This window comes from Bufo bufo, chromosome 4, assembly GCF_905171765.1.
Source record: "Bufo bufo chromosome 4, aBufBuf1.1, whole genome shotgun sequence".
In the NCBI taxonomy this organism is placed as follows: Eukaryota; Metazoa; Chordata; class Amphibia; order Anura; family Bufonidae; genus Bufo; species Bufo bufo.
In genome coordinates, this window is record NC_053392.1 from 620,180,864 (window position 1) to 620,192,488 (window position 11,625).

Below are 11,625 nucleotides of genomic sequence, written 5' to 3' on the forward strand. Positions count from 1 at the left end.
GGTGGTTTCTATAATGTAAGCCTCGCAAAGTGACTTGAGACCTGAACTGGTCCCTAAAAATTGAGTTTTTGTAAATTTCTGAAAAATTTCAAGATTTGCTTCTAAACTTCTAAGCCTTATAACATCCCCAAAAAATAAAATATCATTCCCAAAACAATTCAAACATGAAGTAGACATATGGGGAATGTAAAGTCATCACAATTTTTGGGGGTATTACTATGTATTACAGAAGTAGAGAAACTGAAACTTTGAAATTTGCAAATTTTTCCAAATTTTTGTTAAATTAGGTATTTTTAGGTGCAAAAAAAATAATTTTTTTTACTCCATTTTACCAGTGTCATGAAGTACAATATGTGACGAAAAAACAATCTCAGAACGGTCTGGATAAGTCAAAGCGTTTTAAAGTTATCAGCACTTAAAGGGACTCTGGTCAGATTTTCAAAAAATGGCCTGGTCCTAAGGTGTAAAAAGGCTGTGTCCTTAAGGGGTTAAATGGTGATTTCTGTTCTGTTGTCCCCACATGTGTATTGGTGATTTCCCTTTGTCTTGAGAGATAATTGGATTACTCCTCGGGTGTCTCCAGGGCAGAGAGGAGAAAACCATGATGCATTGTGGGGATGTGTTGTGTCTGTGTTGTAATATATTGATTGGTTGTATTTCAAAACCATGTGGGCAGTACTATGTTTTAGGTTTGTGAATAAAAGAGGCTGTACGTGAAGTACAGTCAGTTCCTGTTTTACCCTTTATCATGTTGAGGCTGATGTTTGGGTAACTGATCGACGCTGGGGATTGCTATACGCTGGGAGATTTGCTATACTCCCCTGGCTATAACTACTAGCTCTTTTAAGAGCTGTTCCTGCTCTCTGGTTTTAGGAGAGGTTCACCCACTGGAGCCTGGAGCCTTGTCGTAGGTCCAGGGTGGGTAGGAGACGGTGAGACCTCAACCAAGCTTCGGCGGTTCGTGGGGTCTGCAGTGCGTACGGTATCAAGTGGAGTGCTTGGAGTCCTCGGAAAGCACTAGGAGCAACTATCAACAGAGGTACCCGGTCGGGGTGCTAGACGTTCCGTTACACTCACCATACCCCTCACAGAATCCAAATGCGTAAAATATTTTAGATATTTATATTCCAGACTTCTTCTCACGCTTTAGGGCCCCTAAAATGCCAGGACAGTATAAATACCCCTCATGTGACCCCATTTCGGAAAGAAGACACCCCAAGGTATTCGCATATTGAGTCCATGAAAGATTTAACTTTTTGTCTTAAGTTAGTGGAAAGGAAGACTTTGCGAGAAAAAAACAAAAAAAACAATTTCCGCTAACTTGTGCCAAAAAAAAAATATCTTCTATGAACTCGCCATGCCCCTCATTGAATACCTTGGGGTGTCTTCTTTCCAAAATGGGGCCACATGTGGGGTATTTATACTGCCCTGGCATTTTAGGGGCCCTAAAGCGTGAGAAGAAGCCTGGGATCCAAATGTCTAAAAATGCCCTCCTAAAAGGAATTTGGGCCCCTTTGCGCATCTAGGCTGCAAAAAAGTGTCACACATGTGGTATCGCCATACTCAGGAGAAGTTGGGCAATGTGTTTTGGGGTGTCATTTTACATATACCCATGCTGGGTGAGAGAAATATCTCGGTCAAGTGCCAACTTTGTATAAAAAAATGGGAAAAGTTGTCCTTTGCCGAGATATTTCTCTCACCCAGCATGGGTATATGTAAAAAGACACCCCAAAACACATTGCCCAACTTCTCTTGAGTACGGCGATACCACATGTGTGACACTTTTTTTCAGCCTATGTGGGCAAAGGGGCCCACATTCCAAAGAGCACCTTTAGGATTTCACAGGGCATTTTTTACACATTTTGATTTCAAACTACTTCTCACGCATTAGGTCCCCTAAAATGCCAGGGCAGTATAACTACCCCACAAGTGACCCCATTTTGGAAAGAAGACACCCCAAGGTATTCTGTGAGGGGCATGGCGAGTTCCTAGAATTTTTAATTTTTTGTCACAAGTTAGCGGAAAATGATGATTCTTTTTTTTTATTACAAAGTCTCATATATAACTAACTTGTGACAAAAAATAAAAACTTCCATGAAATCACTATGCCCATCATCGAATACCTTAGAGTGTCTACTTTCCGAAATAGGGTCATTTGTGGGGTGTTTTTACTGTCTGGGCATTGTAGAACCTCAGGAAACATGACAGGTGCTCAGAAAGTCAGAGCTGCTTCAAAAAGCAAAAATTCACATTTTTGTACCATAGTTTGTAAACGCTATAACTTTTACCTAAACCATTTTTTTTTTTACCCAAACATTTTTTTTTTTTATCAAAGACATATAGAAGAATAAATTTAGAGAAAAATTTAGATATAAATGTCGTTTTAAAAAAAAATAATTTACAACTGAAAGTGAAAAATGTCATTTTTTGCTAAAATTTCGTTAAATTTCGATTAATAACAAAAAAAGTAAAAATGTCAGCAGCAATGAAATACCACCAAATGAAAGCTCTATTAGTGAGAAGAAAAGGAGGTAAAATTCATTTGGGTGTTAAGTTGCATGACCGAGCAATAAACCGTGAAAGTAGTGTAGTGCAGAAGTGTAAAAAGTGGTCTGGTCATTAAGGGTGTTTAAGCTAGGGGGGCTGAGGTGGTTAAGCTGGTTATTCTAGCAGCGGCCTTTCTATTTTTTAGTCTGCGCGCAAATAATGCACCTGCTCTATCTCCTGCGTGGTAAAAGTTTGTCTGCAACCGCTTCATACCCAGTTCTTGGCGATATAAGAGAAGAGTTCTGAGTGCAGTTCTGCATTTTTGGAGGGAGGCTGACGTTGTATGGTTATTATTTATTTTGTGGCTCAGTTCTGCAGTTTGCAGACGGGTTAGGGCGTCTTGTATAGCCTTATTTCTATTTTTATTCATTCTCGCCGCTAACTGTAGCAGAACCCCCCTCATGAGAGAGTATTTACACTGATGTCAGGGAGATCATTAAATTTCATAAACTCCTGCATAGTGTCTGTGATCCCTTTAACGCTGTCTGGACATATGAGTGGGTAGGTGTTTATTCTCCATTGCGGTCGAGGCAGGTTAGGAATGCCACCATCAATAACAATACTCACTGGGGCCTGATCCGACCATGACGCTCCCCCAATGTCTGATCTTGCGACCCTATGCAGGAGGCTTTTGGAAACAAGGATATAATCGATACGAGACTGTGATAAATGTGCCGTGGATATGTACGTATAGTCACGCTCATTACTATGCTGATAACGCCAAACGTCATGAAAGGCGGACTCTGTGCGGCAACACCCTTGTGCGGACTTATAATCCAGTGCTGAATTAATCGGGATGTTGAAGTCTCCACCCATTACTACCTCGCCCACCGCTAATTTCTCCGCCTTGTTGAACAGCCTCCTGCAGAAGGCCACCTGCCCGACATTGGGGGCGTACGCAGATACCAAAGTAAATGGCTTACTATCTAGAGTACACAATAAAATAATGTATCTCCCCGCTGAATCAGTTATGCATTTCTTAAGGGAAAAGGTAATCGTAGACTTTACACCAACTAATACCCCTGCTTTCCTCTTTTTCCTCGTGTGTGTGAATGGAATAACACAGGGAAATTCTTGTGTTTGCATCTGAATGCGTCTTTTTCTAGGCAGGTGTGTTTCTTGTATTAAGAGCAGATCACAGTTAGCTTTAGCGGCTTCTGACCAAAGTTGTGTACGCCTGAATGGAGAGTTCAGGCCACGCACATTAAGAGATAATACTTTCAACCCCATTTCCTATCCGAATAAGCTCCCTGTAACACGTATCTCCGCCTTTCAATAGGGAAGCCCTCAAGAGCTAGTACAAATAAAGCACATATTACATACATGATATGCATCGGTACCAACAAAAAAGCAAAACTAAACACATGAAAAAGGAAAAATAAAGTTAAATATAGTGTGGTCATCAAGGCTTAACGAGCCCGACCAGTGAAGTAATGGTCAAGGGACCAAGAAAAAACAAGTCCAATCGGGGCAAAGAACTTTTTCTCCTTACTTCGGACTAACATTAATGATTGCAGTCAGTCAATCGACTACCCCCTTATAGGGAAAACTCACGTATCGGGCAAAGTCCCAATCTGGAGGAATCTTGTCTGGACGCGATGCAGGCTCCTTTGCCCTGTGAGGATCTTCACTTATGAGGCCCCAGTCGATCAAGCGCCGAGTCGCCCCTTGTGGTGAGTTGAGGATCTGCAGGCCGCCATTGTATGTGACCAGCAGTTTTACTGGGAAACCCCAGCGATACTTTATTTGATGTTGCCTTAGTGCAGCGGTAATCGGAGCAAATTCCCTTCTTTTTGCAAGGGTAGCTGCAGAAAGGTCTATGTAGACCGCTATACCTTTGAAATCCTCCGTTGGGGTCGGGTTCTGTCTTAGGGCTTTCAGGAACGCTTCTTTGATGGTATAGAAGTGGATCCTGGCAATAACATCGCGTGGTAGAGATGAATCGAGACCTTTAGGCTTAGGAACTCTGTGGATGCGGTCTATTATTAAGTCCCTTTCTGCAGTCTCAGGCAGTGCTGCTTTAATAAGTTGTTGCAGGAGGTGCTCCAGCTCATTTGCTTCTACAGACTCTGGGAACCCACGGATTCTGACGTTGTTCCGTCTGTGTCTGTCCTCCAAGTCCTGAAGTTTAGCTGTTAGTTTAGCAATATCGTCCTCCATAGCCTCATGGGCATCTATCAGAGTATTGTGGGAAGTGGCGAACTCGGCCATTTTAGCCTCCAGGTGAGACGTGCGATCGCCAATGCTCTGTATATCTTTTTTAAGATCTTTTAGTAGCCCCAGCATGTCCTCCTTCATCGAAGAACATAAATTCTCCAGCATGGAGCGCATGATATCTGCTGTTAGCTGAGTAGGTTCGAGGACTTCCCGCTCAGGCCCGCGCTTGTCAGCAGAGTTAAACGCAGGCGGCAATCGCGTTCCCGCTGGAGAGGCCAGCGTGCAAGCTGGAGGTGGTGTCCCTCTCTGCCCAGTTTCTACTGGCGTCTGTTGGGCATTTTCTTACGTATACAATATTATCTAATGACATTATAATCAAAATGAATGCTCATCTCATTGCCTTTAAGAATAAGACCAGCCTGAACCAAAATTATATTATGTGGCTGAGGAAGCCAAGATGAGTTCATGGCAAGTTCAGTCTATATAAAAAAAAAAATAATTGGGAACATAAATGGACATTGTATTTAAAAAGTTAGTGCTGAAGATATGAGACCATCTGTTAAGGAGTAAGTCAACTCCCTAAAACATGGAGGGAACAAGGTTACTTGATAAGGATTCATGTCTTTATCGCACACCTGCTGTATGAGCTTCAATTTATATATACATAATTATATTATATATATATCTCTGTATGGTATATTTTAGAGATGGGACGGGGGATTCGTCGAATCCACGAATCCCTCGAATCTTGCTGGATTCGTGGGATTCGTGGACTCGAATCCAGACGTAATTTGCCTGAAACGAATCCGACGAATCTGGTGGGAGGGACTGGGAGGCGGAGCTGGGGGCCGGTGCGTTCACTGTGCTCCGGCCCCTCCGCTCCAGTAGTTATATAATGTGTAATTGTGATTAATAATCATGCTGCCCCCTCTGTGTGTAGTATTACATTCAATAAATCTTACTTACAGCCGTCTACTGCTATCGGAACAGGCCGGCCGGGCAGACGAGCGGCAGCTTCACTGACTGACGTCACCTGCTTGCGCCGCTTCATTCATAAAGCAGGCGGCTCAGGCAGGTGACGTCAGTCAGTGACGCTGCCGCTCGTCTGCCCGGCCGGCCTGTTACAATAGCAGTAGCCGGCTGTAAGTAAGATTTATTGAATGTAATACTACACACAGAGGGGGCAGCATGATTATTCATCACAATTACACATTATATAACTACTGGAGCGGCAATGGGGGGGGTCTGTGGATGGCACTGTTATAGGGTGGGGGGGTCTGTGGATGACACTGTTAAGGGGTGGGTGGGTCTGTGGATGGCACTGTTATAGGGTGGGGGGGTCTGTGGATGGCACTGTTATAGGATGGGGGGGTCTGTGGATGGCACTGTTATGGGGTGGGGGGGGTCTGTGGATGGCACTGTTATGGGGTGGGGGGGTCTGTGGATGGCACTGTTATGGGGTGGGGGGGTCTGTGGATGGCACTGTTATGGGGTGTGGATGGCACTGTTATGGGGTGTGGATGGCACTGTTATAGGATGGGGGGTCTGTGGATGGCACTGTTATGGGGTGGGGGGGTCTGTGAATGGCACTGTTATGGGGTGGGGGGGTCTGTGGATGGCACTGTTATGGGGTGGGGGGGTCTGTGGATGGCACTGTTATGGGGTGGGGGGGTCTGTGGATGGCACTGTTATGGGGTGTGGATGGCACTGTTATGGGGTGTGGATGGCACTGTTATAGGATGGGGGGTCTGTGGATGGCACTGTTATGGGGTGGGGGGTCTGTGGATGGCACTGTTATGGGGTGGGGGGTCTGTGGATGGCACTGTTATGAGGTGGGGGGGTCTGTGGATGGCACTGTTATGGGGTGGGGGGGTCTGTGGACGGCACTTTTATGGGGTGGGGGGGTCTGTGGATGGCACTGTTATGGGGTGGGGGGGTTTGTGGATGGCACTGTTATGGGGTGGGGTGGGGTCTGTGGATGGCACTGTTATGGGGTGGGGGGGTCTGTGGATGTCACTGTTATGGGGTGGGGGGGGTCTGTGGATGGCACCGTTATGGGGTGGGGGGGTCTGTGAATGCCAGGGGGAGAGGTGAGAGGCACTATGATACTACTGGCACATTGGGGGGAGGCACTATGATACGGGCACATTATGGGGGGAGATGGCACTATGATACGAGCACATTATGGGGGGAGATGGCACTATGATACGGGCACATTATGGGGGGAGGTGGCACTATGATACGGGCACATTGGGGGGGAGATGGCACTATGATACCGGCACATGGGGGGAGGAGAGAGGCACTCCGCACTTGATACTGGCACATGATTAGGGGGGCATCTATGGGGACACTTACTGGCACATTATTGGGTGGCACTGTGGGGGCATCTACTGAGGCCACAAAGAAGGGGTATTTTATATGGGGGGCTCTGTGTGGTACTAGTATTATCAGGGGTAGTTTCTGCAGTATAGTATTGGGGAGCACAGCGGAACAGTATTAGGGGTGTTAGGATGATTTGTCCAGAAGATGGGAGGATGATGGAAAAGTAGTAAACTAAGATTTTTTTTTTTTTGTCAAGCTGCAGAGACGAAAAATGGCTGAAAACTGGTGTCTGGTCTGAAGGTCTGAAAGGAGAAGATGAGGAAAGAGAACATCTACAAGAGACGTCACTGGATGTAAGAGGTATGAGGCTGTATTACCCTGTATGTTTTGTAGTGATAGGAGCAGGGGTCATCGCGGTCATATAGGGTGCGACTGTGACTGGGAGGTGGAGGTTCAGACAAACTGACGCGGTCTGACTTTGTTTCTTACACCGTACGTTCACACAATTATGTACAGGATTCGTAGGATTCGAGATTCGAAAGATTCGATATATTCGAGAACCTTTTCGGATTCGGATTCGGATTTGGATTCGAAAAAATTTGGATTCGTCCCACCTCTAGTATATTTAGTTTACAACATATGTTAATCAATAATTCATATAATGTGTTATCTATGTGTAACAATGTATCGATTTATATATATGTTATACCATGTATTTACCATTTAGAAGAAACAACTACAGAAACAAGTAAGTTTAAGTTAATTGGATTTCAAAACAATAGTTATTCATGGGAGTACATAAGTGAAATCTACAAGTTCCGATGCCCAGCATCAAAGCCGCTACATAAAATTTTCATCAAGTCAACCCATATTTCAAAAAGATAAGAGAAGACAGTCAACTCCAACAAGTCCAGGATATAGGTAATTAAAAGTGTAAGGAAAAGACCTTCCTCAGTGATTTATATGGAAAGATCAAAAGGTCCTGAGAACGTATTATTAGATATTTAATTTTAATGCTTAAACGTTGTTATATTCACCTACAGTACCGCAGTGCCATCTGGAGTCAGATGGGCAACATTATATTATTTCATTATTTGTTCTAATACCATATTAGGAGTTGAGATAACGTCATGATGTTATTAGCATGCGAATACAACCACCCTACCTGATTGGGAATCCATAATCTAAAGGGGATGATTCTTAGATAAGGGGGGGAATAATTACTCGTGTGCGGAGTAGCAGAGGAGGTTAGCAAGAGAAAAAAAAAAGGGATCAAGAGAAAGAGAGAGGGAGGAGAGGAGAAGTTGAGGTCTATCAAGATGGAAGCCATAATGAGATGCGCTATGATGGACCACCCAGCTTTCCTAGGAGCAGAAGTGAGATTCCTGCTAGGACTTGGTAAGAGACACAGAAAATGATATTTCATTTTATTAAGACTAATTTGATAGTGTGGGTGAAATTATACCATCTAGATTGGCGAATAAATACATGATTAAATAATTGATCATCTCCATATTGAGATGTAGTCTTAGGATATTGTGAGGCTTCATTCTACCTGCAGAAGAATCTAGACTCATAATCTAGCAAAGCATTAAATGATTGCTTTTATATATATATTGATAGAACATTCTTCGCCAAGCTAAGTGATGGATTCCCACCGGAAAGACGTCAAGTCCTTCCCATTTAAGATCCTAGATCCCTGTTATTTGTCTAAATAGTCTTACCAAAGTTATATCCTTGGATGGATTCGCCCATCTTGAAGTCATGTGATGTGTAGTTGGTTAGGGGGGCAGAATGTATTTAGCATTCTATATTGATGTCTAGGATTAGACATGCCCATCCTGATATCATGAGGTTTTCTCTGAACAGAAGTAATGTATATAACTTATGTTCATACTTTGATATCCTAATCAAATAATAGCTTGGCTATAATGTGACAAGTTATTTCCACTCACATGTATTGTTAAGCTTGTAATGCTTTATATTAACACTATATATATTCATTTGCATGTATCTTTGTGTTTATTTACTTATATATGTTTATAATCTTGTAACCAATAAATCTGCATATTTTTATAATACCTGCGTATGATTATATAATGTCAAACTACATTTTATCATTAACGTCATCTCACGTCAAAAAGAGCTTATTTATCTGAGGAAATAGTCGGATTTAGATGTGAATTGTATCAATTAGGTTGTCTACAATTCACCAGGTCATGATTTTAAGAATTTATGACAAATTTTATAAATTTTATTTTTTTATGGTTAATTATTTTTATGACCATAATTAATAATTCTTAATTGAATTATTACCACCCGACACGTCGCTTTACCGAAGAATTCGGTCAGTTTAGCCGGGGCAGGGCGCCTTCTGACCTTCCCCATAGCTGGAGCACTTGTTAAGGCTTCTATTAGCTGCGGTATGAGTCAGGAGTAGTAGCTGTGAGCCGCTTGTTGAATGTTAAGTCCGGAGCAGACGCGACATCAGCGTGCAGGCCACGCCCCTGTGGTGCTGTATACTATAGGGTGCTATACTGAATACTGTGGTGTGCTGTATACTATAGGGTGCTATACTGCATACTGTGTGGTGCTGTATACTATAGGCTGCTATACTGCTCTACTATATACTGTGGGGTACTGTATAGTGTGGGGTGCTATACTGCAAACTGTGTGGTGCTGTATACTATAGGGTGCTATACTGCATACTGTGTGGTGCTGTATACTATAGGGTGCTATACTGCATACTGTGGGGTGCACTGTAACACTAGGTTGAGCCGAGCCCCGGTCTCCTGCCTGCAGAGCGGTCCCCACTTCCAGCCTGAGCCCAGCTGCCCAGAGCACTGATCCTGACCCGCTGGAGTCTTCAGAACTGGAAGTATTTACAGTCATTCACTGTACTCTACCAGATGTGTGGTTTTTTTGTGTGTGTGTTGTGGTGGAGGCCGTGATTGCCTAAGGTGTGGGAAGGCAGGATCCAGGGGGCCCAAGTAAATTTTTGCCCAGGGTCCAATCAGTTACATGGGAGGGATGTAACTGTTAGTCTCTGTAAGACCTTTGATGATGTCGCAGTCATGTGATCAGTAACGTTACGCACATGACCATTACAGGACTGTGCTATAGGTGAGTATTCAGATGAAGAGAGAAGAGGTTTTACACATAGGACTGTACAGTAAAGGGGCTGCAGGGATGGACAAAAATGTTTTACATGGGACTGTATGTAGGAGGGAGCGAGGTTTTGAGATCTCGTAGACTGCAGAGTTAAAAGGGTTGTGTCACTTAAGCAAATGCCATTCATCATTAGGGTTGCCACCCGTACAGGAATGACCAGGACAGTCCGGGTTTGTAATCCTGTGTTCGGGTACAAGCCTTTCTCAGACCCGTGCACAGCGATCAGCCGGGAGTGATGCAATGCTAGCCCAGAGCGGCGCTGACTTCAGACACGCCCACCCTCCCTTCTGTTCAGGTTTGGCTTTAAGAAAAGGTGGCAACCCTATTCATCATGAAGAGAAAGTTAATACAAGGCACTTGTTATGATGAACCTGCAATCCATCAGTGGTGGTCGTGCTTGGTATATAAGACATCTCAGTAGATATGTCATCTCCATTGTACTCTGTTCCTTTATAATTCCCGCTTCCTCTGCCACTTTATTTGGGTGGAATTTTCTTCTAAATATGATTTTTCTCTCAGTCCTCTGTGTTTCCTTCAGGCTTCTTAGGTTCATCCTTTCAAAGCTGATGGTTCTTTCCATAAATGACCCACCAAGGATGGAGAAGGACAGAAACCACATGGCTGCAAGGATACTAGACCTCACCCTGGAGATCATCTACTTGATAACTGGAGAGGTGAGAGTCTCACATGGCATCACTCTTATCTCTAGTAATAAAACAGGGAAATTACTGGAAAGGTGAAGGATTCTTAGAATCTCTGTAGTGATCGGCGTCTCCCCATACACAGGATTACACAGTAGTGAAGAAGTCGTCTGGTGAGTGTGTGACACCCCGTGTGTCAGGAGGACGGAGCAGGACCCAGATCCCCATCACCGAGCCTCCACCTCATTCCCTGATACATGAGCAGAAGATCCTAGAACTTACCACCAGGATCACTGAGCTGCTGAGCGGAGAGGTGAGCGCTGCTGGGAATGCTGGGACATTATACAATAACGCCAAGGGAGGGGTCTGGTAATGACTGTGTCCTCTGTGTTGTCAGGTTCCTATAAGGTGTCAGGATGTTACTGTCTATTTCTCCATAGAGGAGTTGGAGTATTTAGAAGGACGCAAGGATCTCTACAAGGACAGAGACCACATGGCTGCAAGGATATTAGACCTCACCCTGGAGATCATCTCCTTGATAACTGGAGAGGTGAGAGTTTCACATGACATCACTCTTATCTCTAGTAATAAAACCGGGAAATATCTGGAAAGGTGAAGGACTCTTAGAATCTCTGTAGTGATCGGCGTCTCCCCATACACAGGATTACACAGTAGTGAAGAAGTCGTCTGGTGAGTGTGTGACACCCCGTGTGTCAGGAGGATGGAGCAGGACCCAGAGCCCCATCTCCGAGCCTCCACCTCATTCCCTGATACATGAGCAGAAGAT

The 11,625-nt window shown here is 44.0% G+C and overlaps 1 long non-coding RNA gene across 1 annotated transcript; it reads left to right on the plus strand.

Annotated features, from left to right (window-relative positions):
• Positions 1-10,133: 10,133 nt before the first annotated feature.
• Positions 10,134-11,029, plus strand: LOC120999768. Its single transcript, XR_005778631.1, has 3 exons — positions 10,134-10,149; positions 10,736-10,871; positions 10,984-11,029. It is a non-coding gene; the product is annotated as an uncharacterized LOC120999768 (long non-coding RNA).
• The last annotated feature ends 596 nt before the right edge of the window (positions 11,030-11,625 follow it).